Here is a 6511-nt window from a genome sequence, read left to right on the forward strand (position 1 = left end):
TGGCAGTCAAAGACCATGCATGGCTTAAAAAATGATTAGCATAAATCGTAAAATGTAAAAGGTCGAGAGGTTTGACAACTATACTCCATAAAATTCAGGATAGTTGGGATCAGATTTTTATGTCCCAATACCATGGCATCGGGTTTGTGAACTGACATATAAAACAACACTTGACGCGTTATACGTTCTTTTCAATTTCAACTAATATTTAACATTTTTGCCACAAAAAGAATCCTCAATATATGGGGCATTGAATAGTCAGCCACGTAGAGACTGCAAAGAAGAAACAATAGATAATATCTTTTGGTACTGTCTGTCGGTGGCTCGCTTTTGGAGTCAGGTCCAGGAATGTTTGTTGAGTCATAATGTCTGTGTTCAGATGGACCTACAAAACTGGCTCATATTAGTCCCGAACCATATGATGTCACCTCAGACAGTTATCCAAAGCGTCCTCCCATTCCTTTCCCAAGGCTGTGATTGGCTAAGAATCTGAAGAGGTTAGAATTGCTTCACTTCCTCATATGGCAGGATATAACCCATCCTCTAACATAACACCATCCATCTCTCACAGGAAAATTCTAGACTCATTGCAAGGTCACATGGGCCGCTTAATTGAAGTTTTAGAGCTCAACTAATAGTCAATCAAACAAGTTTCATGGCTTTTTCTATGGGTAATGCTTTGTGAGGAATGGCTTTTCGGAAGCCTTTGTTTTTTAATTGATACTTTTTTTATTGTAGTAATTAAAGTGAGAGAGACGTAGAGACATAAGCACCCAACACAACGAAGAATACATTACATTAGATGTGCTTCAATGGCTTTTGTATATGTGTGTGTGTGTGCTTGTGCTTGTGCGTGTGTGTGCGTGTGCGTGTGTGTGTGTGCGTGTGTGTGTGTGTGTGCGTGCGTGCGTGCGTGCGCGTGCGTGCGTGTGTGTGTGTGCTTGCTTGTGAGACGAATGGGGTGCTGACGCATGTTCTTCTTCCTTTGTCAGAAAACGGCAGTTGGTCTCATCTGGATCGTATTCATTATGTGCAAAACGAGAGAGAAAGACTGACTGGAACAGGAGGGATATCTGAACATGGCCAATAAGAAACGATAGTTTCTGTTTTCCATTTCAAAACCTGTGTTACGGTGTGCCCTAATGAATATGACCAAATATCTTTAGTCAGATCCAGAGCCATCGATATACTGTATGTGTTCTTGAAGGAATGGGAAGGTTTAGCAGCTTCATACTGTGCTGTAACCTCTTAAATCAATATCAGGCAGATGCAGCTACTAGTTTGATGAGACAGAGTACATAAGAGCTAATGTTGCATTTGTGCAAAATGTACATACTTTATGACTGAAATATGTCGTTGTCCCCCCTAACTATCTTAAGATGAATGCGCTAACTGTAAGTCGCTCTGGATAAGAGCATCAGATAAATGACTAAAATGTGAATGTAAATGCTTGTGTGTGCTTGTGTGTGTTGTGTCTTTGAGAAATGTATTTGATCTGTGCCCGAGAGTTTATCCACAAGTGAAGGAGTCAGCTCTACTCTCTTCAGTATTAAAGTCACTGGGAGGAAGTTGAAAAAGTGACTTCTCAGCAGCGAATCTTTGCCTTAATCAATATTCCCTGAGCAATCACCTGAAAAATAAGGGATTGCTGCCCAGCGGTGGCGGTGCACTCCTGCAGAGAGGAGGAGTGAGAGGGACAGAGAAAGAGCGGGAGAGAAAGAGAAAACGAGAGAGAGAAAAATACGAGTAAAGAGTAAAAAAAAACAGAACAAGGAGAATGAGAAAGAAGAGAGAGCGAGAGCGTGGATTTTAACTACACACATGGGAGAGAAGCAGCAAAGAGAGTTAAATACAGAGAAAGAGAGAGAGAGAAAGAAAGAGGGTAGATGAAAATGCATAGATGGGAGAGGCACTAGAGAGACGCAGAGAGAAAGGAAGAGAGACTTCCCACAATGCCTTTATCCCGCGGTCCCATCAAAGCCACAACTTCTTTACATAACATACGTTATGATCAAGGTATCAGTGTATCCATAGCGAATGGTGTGTTGTCCCCGGTGACCTCACCAACCCCTGCTGGGCGGCTGCTGGGGCTCCCTGAGCTTTTGGCATATTTTTATTACAGTAGTAGGATGTAAATGTGCTTTGGCTTGCTGTAGAAAGTGTTACTGTCTTTGTAGAATGATCTCTATCCTCCATGCTCCTTCACACTGGTTCAGAGTACCTCTTAAAGCTTCATTGGCTGTAACTCAGTGTTGCTATACCGTATCATGCGTTATTCTGTTTTGTGTGTGTGTGTGTGTGTGTGTGTGTGTGTGTGTGTGTGTGTGTGTGTGTGTGTGTGTGTGGTAGGGATCATGAGTGTATGCTTGTGTGCCTGTGCTTGTTTGCATCTGTGTGTGTCTGAGTGTCTGTTTTTCCTTTACTACTGTCATGTCTTTACTATCATTAACTGAAGACTCAGTTTTTATCAAAGATTCTCTGTAATTAGCATTTTGTGATTAACTAATCAGGCAAATGTAATTAACTAGGAAGTCGGGGCACCAAGGAAAATATTCAGATTACAAAGTTATAATTTTCCTAATATAACTTTTCAGATATTTTAATATCTGATCAATTAGTCTTCTGATGAATTACTTATTCTTTATTTTACCTCACGTTAGTCTCATTCCAAACGTTGTAAATTGTTGGTTATCTGCACGAACCCAGTCTTCACTATGAGTCATCCATACATCAATTGTCTAAAATAATTTATTTACTAACTAAGTAATTCACAGAAATGCATAAACAAACAGTAGATAGTTACAAGGAAATGATAACGGAGTTTCCCTAGTGGGATAAACCGGTATCGCGGCTTGGTGGACAAAAGGGAAGTGGGGGTCAACTGAGATGAGACACTACAAAGTTGATAATTCTAACAATTGAAATGCTAATCCTTTGCACATGAACGCTCATTCATTCCGGAACAATTGCAATCAATATATATATTTACGCTCAATGTGTCCTCGGGATCTCTGTTGAAAAGTTTGTTTCTGTTGGAGAGTCTGTCCGCCCTCTCTCTCTCTCTCTGTCGTGGTTAGAATGGATAGTTCAGAGTGACATTCACTCATGTCATTATAGAATAGCTGTTTCGGTGGTTGTCGGTCTTCGCGTTCAATGATATCGAATTCCTAGCTGCAGACTAGTAATTAAAATCAAAGAATTGTTCTTAATCTGTCGGTAACGATAGTCTAAAGAGTTTAACCACGTTGTATTGTTAAAAGATTCTGCCATCTACTCAAACCTTGGCCCTCTCGTTATCGAGGTAAGCTGGTCTGCAACCTTTGTCCTCTCGTAATTGAGAGAAACATAGTCTGTTGTGAAATTCAAGGTGGGTGTTTTATTCAGAAGAGCAGAAAAAGGCTGTCTCATGACGCCAGATCCTAACTGTGCTCATGGGCGGTCCTCTGATTTACTTCAACTCCAAACGGAATTGGAGTTTCCTATTTTAATGACTGTATGTAAACTTCCGACTTCCGACTTCAACTGTACTTTCTATCTAGTTTTAGATGTTGAAGAGAGTCCTGGAGTGTTCGTTTCTTAACCCAATAATCATTGTATTTGTATTTTTTTACAAAAACCTCCCACTGGCCGGATTGAATTGGCTATCGGGTTTGCGCACTGCTGATATAGAGTGCATGCTCAGTCCCCTACTGTACTCCCTGTTCACTCATGACTTCATGGCCAGGTATGACTCCAACACCATCATTAAGTTTGATAATGACACAACCACCAACGACAATGAGACAGCCTATAGTGAGGAGGTCAGAGACCTGACCGTGTGGTACAAGGACAACAACCTCTCCCTCAACGTGATCAAGACAAGACAAGATGATTGTGGACAAGAGGAAAAGGAAGACCGAGCTCTCCCCCATTCTCATCGGCGGGGCTGTAGTGGAGCAGGTTGAGAGCTTCAAGTTCCTTGGTGTCCACATCACCAACAAACTAACATGGTCCAAGCACACCAAGACAGTTGAGAAGAGGGCATGACAAAACCTGTTCCTCCTCAGGAGACTGAAAAGATTTGGCATGGGTCCTTACAGGTTTTGCAGCTACATCATCGAGAGCATCCTGACGGGTTGCATCACTGCCTGGTATAGCAACTGCTCGGCCTCCAACCACAAGACACTACAGAGGGTAGTGCGTATGGCCTAGTACATCACCGGGGCCAAGCTTCCTGCCATCCGGGACCTCTATACTAGGTGTTGTCAGAGGAAGGCCCTAAAAATTGTCAAAGACTCCAGCCACCCTGCTCTCTCTGCTACCAGTCTAGGTCTAAGAGGCTTCTAAACAGCTTCTACCCCCAAGCCTGAACAGCTAATCAAATGACTACTCAGACCATTTGCATTGCCCCCCCTCCCCCCCTTTTACGCTGCTGCTACTCTCTGTTATTATCTATACATAGTCACTTTAATAACTCTACCTACATGTACATATTACCTCAATTACCTCGACACCGTGGCCCCCGCACATTGACTCTGTACCGGTACCTCCTGTATATAGCCCCGCTATTATTATTTACTGCTGATCTTTAATTATTTGTTATTCTTATCTCTTGTATTTTTTGGGGGGGGTATTTTCTTAAAACTGCGTTGTTGGGTAAGGACTTGCAAGGCATTTCACTGTAAGGTCTACACCCGTTGTATTCGGTGCATGTGACAAATACAATTGGATTGGATTTGATTTGAACATGATGCTATTTGGGATGTAAACGCGAGTCCTCTGACTCATGATGTGTTTGGATACGGTGTGGTCCGGCTAAGGAGGTATTAACCGTCAGGCATTTGGGGATTTTGTTTCCCTTTACGGTCGCTTGTTTATTTGTGGCTTAAGTGATAATTACTGCCCACAAATGAAAGACAAATTGCATGTTTTCATCTCTCTTTTCAAAGAGTCTTCCAAGAGTAACCTTGGAGGTAGAATGTGGTTTATGCTCCTCATTTTAACTCTGTATTTTCTATTATCAGAGATAGATTTTTGGCTTTATTTGGTGCACTGTGTAGTTAATAATGAGCTATAATACATTTGGTGCCGAGAAATACTCATTTCGTTTACCAAGACGGCTGTTGCAGGATTTTAATTGTAGCTTCCGTAATGGTGAAGATGTGTCTCCCTTTTTGAAGCACAGCGCCTGGGTCAAATGAGATTTCACGTCCCAGAGGAGTTCATCAAATTTAATTATGATACATATAATTACCAAAAGCAATCTTGTGTGGGTTTGGAATAATCATTTCAGAGGGCGATGTTGGCACCTGCAGGGGTAAGGCATAATTTAGAGAGAGCGGAGGAGGGATTGAGCGAGAGGGAGAGAGACAGAGAGGGGGGAGAAAGAGAGGGAGAGAGAGGGGGGGGAGCAGAGTACTCTCCTGGGAAAACTGGTAGTTGCTCCATGATGATCTGTCATTTGTCACTCAGAAAGTCATATTTTGAAGCTAAAAGATGGAGTCTCAAGGTCATTCTATTGTTCACACATTCTATTCTTCATTGTTCTGCACGTGCCTGCTGAATATAGCCTATAGAAAAGTCTCGACGGAGATACATACTTGTAGGTTCTGACCATACCATCACAACAAAAGCGTATCTCCAGATGGTTATAAATGTAGGAAAAAAGCAATATTGCTAAACGTTCGTGAAATGTCCTTGATGGGATTTGCAGATGTGCAGCAGTGGTGTAGTTGTGAAGTGAGTAAGGAGAGCGATGAGAAGAGAGCTGGGTTATGACTGGGAGAAAGATCAAGGCCTGTAATTGGTTCATCTCCCACGGGGCGCACGGAGGGGGGACGTCACCCCCTCACCCCCCTTCTCACCCCCCACTCTCCTCCTCAATCCCCCCTGCTGGTAGTAATCCTTCATAGAGCTCCTTTCAGCTCCGCCCGCCTTCGATCCCCCTCCGAAAATCGATGAAATATTTTCCCACAGAAATGAAGAGGAAAAATGGGAGTGATCTGATCTGTAGTCAAGGTCTTCTTAATTAGAGAGAAAGTCCTCCTTTGTTTTTGAAAAGCCAGAGAAAGAGGAGGAGGAGGAGGAGAAGGTGGAACAATGGAAGGCTCAAGGTCACCTCCTTCCTACTACTTGACTTCAAACGGAACCTTAGAACCCGTGGAACATCAGAACATTCTTTGGTAAAATTCTGCAACTAACTGTGTGACATCGTTCCGTGTTCCGCAGTAGCCTCTGACACACCCCTCCATGCCAAAACATAAAAGCCTTCATTTTGTCGCCCTGCTGTCTCATACTCAAGTGTCGTGAAGAGAGACATGCCACTGTGGTTTATCGTCCTTTTCCAACCTTCAAAGCGTCTGCGAAACTCCCAAATATTCCTGTCACCTCTCCCCATCTCAGCTCAACGTCTCGGTATGCCTTTATCTTCTCAAAGTGAAGACAGCAACACAAACCTTTCCCAACACCCTCGGCTATCTCTAATCTCCAGAATGCCCTTAACTTCTCTGACCACTCAGAGGAAGCGAGCCAC

Source organism: Oncorhynchus mykiss, chromosome 8 (genome assembly GCF_057628025.1).
Source record: "Oncorhynchus mykiss isolate SJ-2025 chromosome 8, ASM5762802v1, whole genome shotgun sequence".
In the NCBI taxonomy this organism is placed as follows: domain Eukaryota; kingdom Metazoa; phylum Chordata; class Actinopteri; order Salmoniformes; family Salmonidae; genus Oncorhynchus; species Oncorhynchus mykiss.